Source organism: Olea europaea, chromosome 16, assembly GCF_002742605.1.
Source record: "Olea europaea var. sylvestris chromosome 16, O_europaea_v1, whole genome shotgun sequence".
Taxonomy (NCBI): Eukaryota; Viridiplantae; Streptophyta; class Magnoliopsida; order Lamiales; family Oleaceae; genus Olea; species Olea europaea.
In genome coordinates this window covers 13,897,225-13,910,776 of record NC_036252.1, presented here as the reverse complement: position 1 = coordinate 13,910,776, position 13,552 = coordinate 13,897,225, and positions in this window count along the sequence as shown.

Genomic DNA, 13,552 nt, shown 5'->3' with positions numbered 1-13,552 from the left:
ATTAAGGGGATTGGAAAGGTCAAACTCTCATTAAATAACAATTGTACCCTAGAAGTTGAGAACACCAGATATGTCCCAAAGTTAAAAAGAAGTCTTATTTCCTTGGGTGAGCTCGATGATAACTACAGCATTATGATTCATAAAGGTTTTTTTAACACTTATGCAAGGAAATAAAACTATCATATCTTCTCAAAAGATAAATGGCATATATACTGTATGTGCTCAATCTGTGATAGACTAGTGTTCTACAGCCTTAAACTCTGATTCCAACAAGTCTTTAATTTGGCACAAAAGACTTGGTCACATCTCAAAAAAGGGACTAATAATCTTAAATAAACTTAGATGTTTTGGCAAGGATAATGTTAAGGGTTTGGATTTTTGTGAAATTTGTGTATTTGGAAAACAGAAAAAATTGCCTTTCAAAATTGGTATTACCTCAATAGGGATCTTGATGAAACCATATACATGAGTCAACCTCCGGAGTTTGAAATAAAGTCTAAGATCAATAAGGTTTGTTTGTTGAAGAAGTCCCTCTATGGACTAAAACAGACTCCCAAGCAATGGTACATCAAATTTAACTCCTATGTGCAGACTTTGGGTTTTGTCAAAAATAATTATGATTCCTGTTTTATCTATAAAGGTTCAGGTGGATTTGAATCCATTTATCTGTTATTATATGTTGATGACATGTTACTTGCCTGCCATGATAGATCTGAAATTAACTTCATTAAATCAAAATTAAAATCTGAATTTGAAATGAAAGATCTAGGACAAGCAAAAAGGATTCTTGGAATGGAAATAGAAAGAGATAGGAATAATTGCATGTTAATATTGAAACAAGGCATATATGTAAAGAAAATACTTGAAAAGTTTACAATGCTTGAGTGTGAACCTGTAACCTTACCCATTGCTAATCGTTTTAAACTGTCAAGTGAAAGTTCACCTAAAACAGATGAAGAATTTATAAGAATGGAAAAGATTCCTTATGCAAATGCTGTAGGATTAATAATGTACCTTATGGTCTGTACCAGACCTGACTTAGCTCATGACATTAGTACCTTGAGTAGGTTTATGTCAAATCCAGGTGAAACACACTGGTTAGCCATGAAGTGGATGCTAAGATACTTAAAAGGAAACTCTGATTTAGGTTTAATGTTTAAAATAAGCAATGAAGGGGTAAAGTTAAAGGGCTACACTGATTTTGATTTTGCTGGTGATTTAGATAAAACAAGGTCAATATCTTTATATGTTTTCACTTTGTGTGATGGGTGCATTAGTTGGAAATCACAACTGCAAAAATTAGTTGCTCTTTCCTCTACAGAAGCTGAATATATTGCTGCTTGTGATGCAGTAAAAGAAAGTCTTTGGCTTAGGGGTTTGTTAAATGAAATAGGTTTTTGAAAATAATATTGTTAGGATTTATACAGATAACCAAAGTGCCATATATTTGAGTAAAAATCATGTCTACCATGACAAAACTAAACATATAGATATAAAATTTCACTTTGTGAGAAATATGGCAGAAAAAGGTTTGATAAGTCTAGTCAAAATTCCTACAGAATTTAACCCTTCAGATTTTGGAACTAAGGTATTACCTTCGAGTAAATTTCAAAATTGCTTGAAGATTCTGAATATTACTTGAGATAGTAAAAATCAGAACTTCAAGTGTTTAGCATTGGAAAGATTTGAACTAATGTGTTTATTTTATTTTTGCACGTATTTAGAGCAAATGAGCTAACAGTTGCTATAGCTCTAGATTCACTAGTAAAGACCAAGAAATATTTCAGCAAGGTGGAGATTGGTATATTAGTTGGGTTGCCTCACCATTTCTTGCTGGCCCAAATTGAGACTTGTGGGCTTGGTCTGTTGGAATTAAGTTCGGGTTGTAAATCGCGTTTTAAAGAAACACGCCTTTGCCTCTTAAATGGTTGAGGTTCAGCAGTACACGTGGCTTCACTCTCACCCTTGGATGATTGACTAATCAGATACTTACTTGGTTTTGGCCCTGATTCTAGATTATTTGAAGTCTCTTTCAACCTTTCGTCTCTCTCTCATTTTCTCTGAGTGATAGATTAGGGTTCTTGGTTTACTATAATTCGATATGTTCTTGGTGATTTCTCAATCTGTAATCTTAGTGATGGTTTCTGATTGTGTTTTATAGTCTGTTAGTGATTGAGAGTGAGTTGGATTACAGTTTTGAATAGAGGCGAAAGAATATTCGAAGAAACCTTTGGTTTCTTCGTACATGTTATACTGTTCTTGGTTGATACTTAGTGGATCTTGAGCTTTATCACCTTTTGGTGATGCTCAACGGGTGACTAGGTCGCAAGATCGAACATCTAGGCCCTTTTTAGGGTGAAACATATCTTCGTGTTAGATTTTTTTAATTTTCTGCAAATCTATTTTTTACTGCAAAACGATCCATTTTTGAGACTTAATGATCCTTCGACTTAACAGTTCACATAATAGTTATAACAAAAATTTCATAACTAATGAACAATCCTGTACAAAATGATCAAATGTAACAATGTATGTTAATATCATGTACAAAGGACCATTGCAAAAAATCATAAAATTAGCATAACCTATTTCATAAACAATGGGATAGATGTCACACATGTTACATATATATGATGCAAAAATTAAATGTTTTATACGATGTAATATGTCAAATATTATGTAAACAACTTCAAGCATCATATTGTACAAAATTTAAAAAATGTACCACATTAAAAATTCATAGTACCGAATTAACAATGTACAAGCAAAGTAATTCAAAAATTCAGACCGATTTTAACACCAACAGCAACTTGTTGTAAAATGTAACCCAAAATTTCATACATATATGGAATACAGAATATGGGTTCAATCTAGGGGTGTCAACGACCCGAACAGCTTTTTTTGGCTCGTGCTAGCTGAGCAAAAGTTTGGCCAAAAAATTGACGCCCGACTGGAGCTTTGGCTCGGGCCTTACCAAGCCAGCTTGATTTTTTTCTTTCTTATGAAGGCAACGGCCAATTGTTTTAATTTTTTTTTTTCTAAATTTCGAGCCAGGCTTGCTCAACCTTTTTATCGGTCAGGCCACGGGCGGCTTGAGCCCGCGAGCCAATTTGTCATTCCTAGTTCAATCGAACGTTAAGTAACCTAGACTATATAAAATATGTTAAAAAATTTAACAATGCATTTACCTCAAAGCTAGTGAGGTAGGACTCTTGTTTTCTTCTTTGACATCAAGATCAGAGCTACGACTTCTATACTTCCTTAGCACTCTCCTGGAGACATTTTTTGTCACAAAATGAGTCATGTCAATTTTTTCTGCAAAATATGAATGTTGTCGTTATTCTTTTTTGCAATTTTTTTTTAACGTCATCTTTAACTTATTTGCAACATTTTCGAGTGTTGTCTATATTTCTGTGTTAATCTTCTTGCAATATTTTTTTGATCTTTGTCTTTGCTTTTATCCTTAGTTTTTGCAAAATTTTTCAAACGTTGTCATTTGTTTTTATAAATTTTTCAATTAATTTGCATTTTTTTTGTATTTTTATAGCAATTAACCAACATAATTAATGATTTTTTTTATAATTTTATAATAAAATATGCAAATTATCCAACATAACTAAATACTTTTTTTGAGTGCATGGAATTGAGAATAAAATTTCATTACGTATTTTTTAAAACATACAAAATAGACAGAGTCATCTATTAATAAAATTCATACAAAATAGACTTAGTCACCTAAGCATTACTAAACTAATTCTAGGTGTATCCTTGAACAAACAATTTACAACTTTAGGTACAACTAACATGATTTTTAATAAATACCGCAGTCAATTATACCTGACGGGCAGTTCAGTGGTCAGATCTTGAATTTGCTCCCCCAATGATCACCAGTTCAAGTCCCCTTAGGACCACTGAGGTGAGTACCCAATTGTAAATTTCAGGGTCCTGTGGGATGAGTTGAGATTCGAGTAAGTTAGCCTGGACACTCACGATTATCAAAAAATAAATAAATTACCTCAATCAAGATGAAGACTGGAATGAACCAAAGGCTGAGATGAAAAGGAAAAAAAGGCTCTCACTAGTCTCAATTAGCTACACTTCCTATCCCTATGAATTCAAGCGGAAGTTGAAGACAGGATGCTGATCCTCTTTTCTATAAGAGATGCAAATTAACATTTCCAATATCAAAAACTAATGGTGAGAATTGTTAAAGGTAAGTGCAAGAGATAGAATCTGTTAAAGTTAGATAAATTCCAAATCAAGTTTTAAATATCAGCTCAGACGTCTAACCACAATAATCCACCCATCCCTCTTATCTATCCACCCAGTAGGATGAAATTTCTTACTTTCTGAAACTTCATTTACATGTATTGACGTCAACATAATCCTATTCCATCTATAAGGATTTTTCCCTGAAAGGTTAATGGAGATGTTGTGAGATGCATAATAAAAAGAACACCATGCTCGTCGAATTCATTCAATGCACTTGAAAATCAAATAAAAACAAACTAAAATTGTGACAACTCGAATCCTTAACGATTCAAGTACTACTAAACTAAAACTGATCTAAAGAATATGCAACATAATCATATAAATTATTAAAGCACTTACAAAATTCAAATAATGTATGAATTTAATAAATTAACTTGAAACGATAAATATCTTAATACATTTAAAATCAATTGAAATAATAATAGTTTGACAACATAATAATTCTATTATTGAAACTTTTGCTACCATAAGCTATCTCCATGACGACTGCCTCGAATCGTCAATTATCTAAAAGTAGAAACATAATGGGGTGAGAATAATTTATCAATAAGCGTGTGTGAATAATGAATTCATATATGTATTTCTACCCAAAAAAAAAAAAAATCATAACTTGCATAGAGAGACATGATAATTAGATTGAACTTATATGGTGCTAAATTCTCGTACGTAGCGCTACTAAACTCCACTACATTCTTAATGAAACATACGTAACATGGACCAAACATAACATAGCTGTAGAAATATTACATATATAAACATTAGCCACCATAAACATAAACCACAACTTACATTTTCACTGGACAATTCAAAATGATAAAATGAGTTATTATTGGAAAGAAATCCTTGAGCCGCATGTGGGTTTGATTATTCTCGTGTGATTGTGTAATTGTATGACTATATTGAATATAAAAATGACGAGAGAAGATAGGAAGTGGAAAGACAAAGTTACAGCTATAAAGAGGAAGAGTGTGTAAATAATTGTTGAGATATAGTTTAGTGTCGGGATTGTCTCTTATTTATAGTGAAAAAAAAATTTCACGTGTAGAAAAGTGAAAGGAAATGACTAGATGTTAGGCATGGTCAATGCTTAAATAGTGTATTGTCATGAAAATGGTCAAATTAATAGCTTTAATCATGTGGTTTGGTATAAATAATGCATGTGATCAAATCAATTTCATTTATTTACGTGATCCAATCAATTACATTGACTTGAAATTTGGTGTGGATAATGCATGTGATCAATAAATTATCTTTATTCGGGAACAATTGACATATTTACATATGTTTTATGCATGATTTTATCTAATTTCCAAAATAACTTTCTACTTAAGCTCTCAAACTATTGGTCAATAACTAATAAAGACGTTAGACTAGATCAATAATCAATAAGGTCATTAAATTTTAATAATAGCGCACTTAAGTCCTAAATTTAAATTTAACTAGCAGTATATATTTGAGACGTTACAATCTATTCCCCTTATGGTAAATTTCGTTTACCTTGGAATTTCTCAAATAGTTGTGGTCACTTGTCTCCCATTTCCACTTCTCGCTCTCAAGTAATTTCTTCAATTGAATGATTAAGCAATTACACTTTTACTGAAGGAATCGCCTTGTTTCTAAGTACTTGAAAATTTTGATTGATAATTTCGACTAATACTTCTTCATATCTCAAATCGTGTTGTAACTCAATATTGATGATTCACTACATGGCTCAGATCAAGGATGTACTTCCTAAGCATGGACGTTTGAAATACATCATGTACTGTTGATAGTTCAAGGGGTAAAGGCAACTGATATGCTACACTTCCAACAGCCTTAAGATTTTGAATGGGCCAATAAATCTTGGTTGCAACTTTCCCTTTTTATCGAAACGTAATACTTCTTTCATAGGCACCACTTTAATGAATACTTTGTCACCTTCAAGAAATTCCAAGCCCTTTCTTATTTCATCACATAGCTTTTCTATCTGTCTAGAGCCATTTTAATACTGTTAGGAATCTTCTCGATAGCCTGTACAATCTGTTCAATAATCTCTAGACCAAAAATATCACGCTCACCAACATCATCCCAATGAACTGGTGATTTGCATTTTCTCCTATACAATGCTTCATATGGTGACATGTTGATAGAGGTGTGATGACTGCTGTTATAAGCAAACTCAATTAAAGATAAAATGCTTCTCTCAATGTCCACCAAACTCTAAAACATACGATCGAAGCATATCCTATAATGTTTGAATCGTCTGCTCAGATTGACCATTTGTTTGAGGGTGGAAACATGTACTAAAGTTCAACTTAGTTCCCATAGCTTGATGTAAACTCTTCCAAAAGTTCAATGTGACCCTGGGGTCTCTATCCGATACGATTGAAATTGGTACATCCTGCAACTTCACCACTTTCTTAACATACAACTGTACAAATTGGTCCATAGAAAAGGTCATGCAAACTGGTAAGAAATGAGTAGATAGAAAAGGTCATGCAAACTGGTAAGAAATGAGTAGACTTAATTAATCGGTCAACGATAACCCAAATGGCCTCCTGACGTTTTACTGACTTCGATTACAACAAAGTCCATGGTCACATGTTCCCATTTCCATTCTGGAACATCTAATGGCTGCACTAATCTTGATGGTCGTTGATGTTTGGCCTTCCCTTATTGGCATATCAAACACCTTTCAACATTCTTGGCAATGTCCTTCTTCATTCCTCTCTACCAAAACACCGCTTTTAGATCCCGGTACATTTTGGTACTTTCTGGATGCACTGAATATGGAGCAAAATGAGCCTCCTCCAATATTTCCTTTTCCAAAACCTTGAAGTTTGTTACACATAGCCGTCCCTGATGGTACACTGCCTTATTTTTAGCCATGGTGAAGTCCTTTTACTTTTCTGTCTCTATCTTAACATTAATAAATTCCAAGTATTTGTCGCCCTTTTGATAATTCTTAATTCTGTCAGAAAGTGTTGGTTGGACCGATAATGCTATCATTCGAGCCGCAGCATTAAGCGAAGTCATAACAATCTCAAGATTTAATCTCTCAAACTCCTTCCGTAAAGACTTTTGTGTGGTCAACATGACCAATTGACCTGTCGTTTTCTTGCTTAAAGCATCTACTACCACATTTCGCCTTGCCTAGGTGATAATGGATTCCCAGTCATAGTCCTTCACTAACTCAAGTTATCTCCTCTGTTTCATGTTCAATTCTTTTTGTGTGAAAATGTACTTAAGACTTTTATTGTCTGTATATATATGCCCTAACTTGTTATTGAATATATTGAAAATGTTTGATGCCTTATCGGCTATTGTCTGTATATATATGCCCTAACTTGTTATTGAATATATTGAAAATGTTTGATGCCTTATCGGCTTATATAATTGTGGCCTGGTCGGTCTATATAATTGGTTATTGTAGGATCAACAATTGCACAGGCGCACATATTAATTATATTGTAAACTCTAATTGTGAGATGATTGAGATATTTTGTAATTGTCTTTTAAGTTTTAAGTTAGCAATATGTTGCATAATACACCATTAGATTTTGCATTTACGTTGATTTTGGGAAGTCTAATTTATGGATTTCACTTCGAGCCTCGAAAATCACAGTATCGGCCGTGGCCCTTTCCAAGTATAGAAATTACAGAATATGGAAATTATAATTTTATTTATTTTTTTTTTAATCATGAGTGTTTGTATAGGCAGAATAAATATAGGGGAATTTACATGAATGTCACTAAAATTGAAAATGCATAAAAAAAATTCATTTGCACCAATTTCTTTCAAAAATGACAATTTTTATGCAAAATGTCCACTTTACCCTTCATGACACATTTTTAAGAGTAATAATTGCTTGATTTGAATACAATTAGTAGTGTGATGTGATAATTTGTTTTATACATTTTAAACATTTAACATATGATTATTATATTGTATAATATGAATTTTTGTTAAAAAAATGGGTGAAAAAAAAAAACACACACACACACACACACACAAAAGCATATATGAACACAAACCCTATCTTCTTCATCTTCATTCCATCATCAATAAGGGAAAGCTATTGATTAATCTCAAATGTAAGCTACTAGAAATTGTTTATATTTTTATCTCATAATTTACTACTTTAGATGTTTAATATAACATGGTTATACTGAACTTTTTGAATCTCTTATTCATTAATGTGTTTTATTTTTGATATATTTTTCAAAGGGAAAAAATACCAATATCCTCTAGAAAAATATGAAAGGTTTCATATTTAATGAAGCATTGAGTCATTCGTTATTTATTTGTGGGAAGATATTGTGATGTTGTAGTTAAAAATTGATTATCACCATTAATGTTTTCAATAATTTATTCCAAAGAACTAAATACATGGTTTTCAAGCATCCCCGAAATTTATGACAGTTCAACTATCGAGTAGTGTTGTCGAAATCGTTGGGTTAGACATTTGAACTGTCAAACTCGACATTTACTCACTAACAGGATAGACAATTTAACTGTCGACTTCGACACTTGAAAATTGTTAAAACCCTTTATTTTCCTTTTTACTATTATATGGATCTAAATATTCTAAAGCTCTAATTTGATAGTATTAAATGTCGACATATGGAATATGCAAAATTCTCACATTTGCAATATTAAGATTTCAGGTATGAGTCATCACTTGAGATTCATCGTGTCGCATAAGGAAAAGTTTGTTAAACCCCCAATATAATACAAGTTTCTTAAACAACTGCTCAATGTTGTTGTTGACATTGTATGTCGAATGTTCCCCTTACTACGTTGTATATTATTAAGTTATATTATAGCTTTGTTGTCATTATCGTTTACGGCTATTATTGCTACTTATGTTGTCATTATCGAACTCTACTACTGTTGAAAATAATTCAACCACATCATTCAAAAACTGCTATTACAATTCACTAAAAAAATCTAATTTTAATCCTCACAAAACACATTGTTTTTAAGTTGTAAATAATGGACTCAATTGACTCATAAATGATAAACACCATTAATGTTAAATCGTATTATTATGAAGAATAGGAGGAGGACAATTACAAAATTGAATTGAATTATTTACTACAATATTGGAGGTGGAGTGTTTTCTATACTTCAGAAAAAAATCGACAATTTAACGTTTTCGTTATCTTTATTCTTTTTATCATGTTTATAATCTATTGATTTCATTGGAACGTACATATCTTGTATAAAGATATTTTCAACTTACGGTGTTACCCAACACATTCTCAACTTATATTACCATCTTCAACTTACATTGTCATTATCATTCCCACATCATTCGCAGATAGGCAAATATATGTTTAACTTCACAAGTAAAATATGGATTCATAGACGACATATTGCATGACAGCCCAACATTTCATCTGCCATTCCCGACGGATTGTTTCTGTCATTTGCGACACTTGGTCATGACAAATTGTATGAATAATTTTCGATAGTTCATTGCAATTGAGTAGAGTCCACTAAAAATTTCAATGTAAAAAATATTCGAATATACAGTATTATGTACATACATTATCATGTGAATCCCTGACATAAACTAGAGACCATAAATATAGTCTACACATAAGCATAATAGTTGCAAAATTAACAAATTCAGTTATGTTACCATTGAATTTCACCGAGGAGCACACAACATTTAAGCAACGGTTACAACAAACTAAAATATTTGTGCGCATCACTAATAGAAACTGCAAAATATTTTAAAGTAAAAAGCTACACAAAAGTACTACCACGGTACGTTACTATTGTGAAATAAATACATCCAAAAGTATTATCATGTCATTAACTACTTAAAATAATTGTTATGTTATCCTTGAGAATATATGATTATTTCCCTAGTTAACTCCAACAATGTATCTAATATGTTACTTGATTTAACGTTGGTTGACTTTCTATCTGCTTCCCTTCGTGAATGGAGTCCTAGTCAATGCAGCAGGCACTCGAACATGTATCGATCATTGTATATTTGCGTTAACATCATCGTCACCTTAAACGGTATGGTTGATGCTAATTGTAATCAGTGTATACTCCTATGCAAAAATGGTTTGAATTGTATTAGGTACCAAAATTTAATAATGGAAGAAAATAACAGATTCAACCAAAATTTGAAGTCTAACATCGAAATGATACGTTTCTCTTCAACTAAACATATTTAACGTAAAACATAAGAATTTGACATTGTATAACTATCCCACTACGGAACTTACCGTCTGCCACAAGCATAGGAAACTTCGTGACTGTCCGGTCATGTACCTTTCGATTCGACACCTTCATACGAAATAATCAAGTTTCAAATGCCAAGGTTAAGGAATCAAATTATTCTAATATTTGTTTTTTAAAACTGAAAGTAGTAGCACATACCAATTGCCTCTTTTACCCATCTAGTCAATGGATCTTTTGTGATATGATCCAAGAGTCGAGCCCGACGAAGGCGAGTGCGAGACGAGACCCGTTGATAGTCGATGGCGGACCAATGACGTGATCAAGGGCAAAGCAAGTGAAACAAGCAATGTTATTGCTCGTTCAAGAAACCATTGATGGAACCATGTTCGGGACTCAAAATGGAGCAACTTTCATGTTCGAGTCAAAGGCCGAATCAACTTGGATCAATTTGTTATCAAGCGACGAAATCGGAGGTTGAAAACAAGCCTGTGTGGCCGCACAGGCAAAACACCATGCTACCGCATGGAGACTTACTGAAACTCAAGGAGCCAACCAGACTGAACCATGCAACCACATGGAAATACACCATGCGACCGCATAGGCCATTTTTTTGGCAAATTTTATATTTTTGGTATTTTTCCATATTTTGGGGATCATGATTGACTTTTGCATGATTTTTACCTAGTTTTTAGGTTTATTATAAATAGGAGTTTCCATTCAATTGTTAAAAAACCTTTGACATTATTAATATTGAATTAAAGTGAGGCGTTTTGTCTTCTCTTCATCATTCTTCATTGAACAATTTCGAACTTATCAACTGTTAACTTGTGGCGTTCAAACAACCGAATTTAATTCTTGAATTGCGTGATCAAGGGGTCTTTCAAACATCGTTCTTGTTGGGTTTTTTGGTTCAACTTTCTTTTGGGTTAATCCTAAGCTCTTGGATTAATTTAGCTTTCTTGGGTTCGTCAATCTCGTTGTGGGTTTTGTAGTCAACGTTGCTACGAGGTTCGCATCAGTTGGTATCAGAGTTTTGGCTCCAAATTAATTGAAGGTTATATATTTTCTTTATTTGTTTGGGTCATTAATTGTTCTTTCTTAGTTCTTCTTTGTTCTTGTTTTCTTTTCGTTGTTTCATTGAGTTGTTGGTAGTTTACTCATCTTCTTTCATCAAGGAGTAAAAAAAAAAAAAGTACAAAAAAAAGAAGAAATTTTTATTTTTGATATAATTATTGTTTGATTTTGTCTTTCTACCAACAAAAATTCCTATATTGTGTTTGATTTTGAGATATTCAATTAGGTTCAATTTTTTTCAATCTTCTATTGAGTCTATTCACATATTCTTGTCAAAACATTCATCTATTCCATTTATTCAAGTCTTTTGAGTTTGTGGTGTTCGATTAATATTCGGTTTGTTTGAATTTCCAATAAAACAATTGATTTAGTTCACTTGGTTCTTTGAAATGCTTGGAGGGAGACTTTGAGTGGTAAAAGGCCGAGTGGTGAGTTTAATAGAGGGAAAAAGCCATAGTGAGTGTTTTCCGAGTGAAATCTTTGTGAGGCATAAAAAAATTGTGTGATATGATGTCGAAAAGAGAAGGTTCCAACTCAAGTCGAAACGGTAATGAAAACAATACTTCGGAGGACATGATACGAAGGTTTGAACGGGTACTTGGTGATGTTAGGGAGAAGATGGATAGGCAAGGAGAATGGATGGTGCAAATAGGTACTACAATATCTTAGCCGAGGACAAGCGGAGATGTCTAGTGCTAGGGGGCCGGGTAGGCATGAATCTAGGAGAGGAATGCGAGATGAGTAACGTAATAATGAGGACGATTTTGATGAAAATGACTTTGATATGGGTTGAGTGAGGCATAGGGGTGATAGGATGGAAAGACTTGGTCGAAATAACTTGGGAAATGAAATAGATGGAAATTTGGGGAGTATTAAAATGATTATTCCACAATTTAAGGGGAGAAGCGATCCGAAAGTATATTTAGAGTGGGAAAGGAAGGTTGAGATGATTTTTGAGTGCTATAATTATTCGAAGGAGAAAAAGGTAAAATTGGCGGTGCTTGAATTCGTGGATTACGCGATATTTTGGTGGAATCAAGTACTTACATCACGGCATAGGGGTCGGAAAAAGCCAATTAGCACTTGGGATGAATTGAAGACGTTGATGAGGAGGAGGTTTGTTTCGAGTCACTATTATAGGGAAATCCATCAAAAATTGTAAGGTTTGTACCAAGGATCGAAAAGTGTAGAGGATTATCACAAGGAGATGGAAATTCTTATGATTCGGGCTAATGTGGAGGAAGATTGGGAAGCTACCATGGCACGGTTCTTGAATGGGTTAAATCGGGATATTGCAAACGTTGTAGAGTTGCAACACTATGTGGAAATCGAGGACATGTTACATGTGACAATGAAGGTTGAGAGGCAATTGAAGAGGAAGGGGACGTCTAGGCAACTGTTAGGTACTTCGACTCCTAATCCAACATGGATGTTGAGGTGGGATGACAACAACAAAAACAGGGCTGCACCTAGAGGTAAAAATGATTGGCAAAAGGACAAGAATGAAAACGCTAGCAAACCAATATCAAAATCGGAGGCACAACATTCGCGCAATCGGGACATCAAATGTTTTAGGTGTTTGGGAATGGGGCATATTGCTTCTCAATGCCCAAACAAACGGGTAATGGTGTTGTGGAATAATGGAGAGATTGTGAGCGATAGTGATGGCGAGTTTGATGGCATGCCGGTGTTGGAGGATGTTAGTGAAGAAGAAAAAGTTGAAGGGCCGGTTGGGGATCTACTAGTCACAAGGTGAGTTCTCACTACTCACGTCAAAGCAGATGACTTGGATTTGCAATGAGAGAACATTTTCCACACTCGATGCCATGTCAACAATACGGTATGTAGTGTTATAATTGATGGTGGTAGTTGCACTAATGTAGCTAGCATATCTCTTGTACAAAAATTGGGTTTAACATTGTTGAGACACTCGAGACTTTATAAATTGCAATGGTTGAATGAGAGTGGCGAGGTGAGGGTGAATCGAAGGGTGCTAATTAATTTGTCAATTGGGAGTTATAA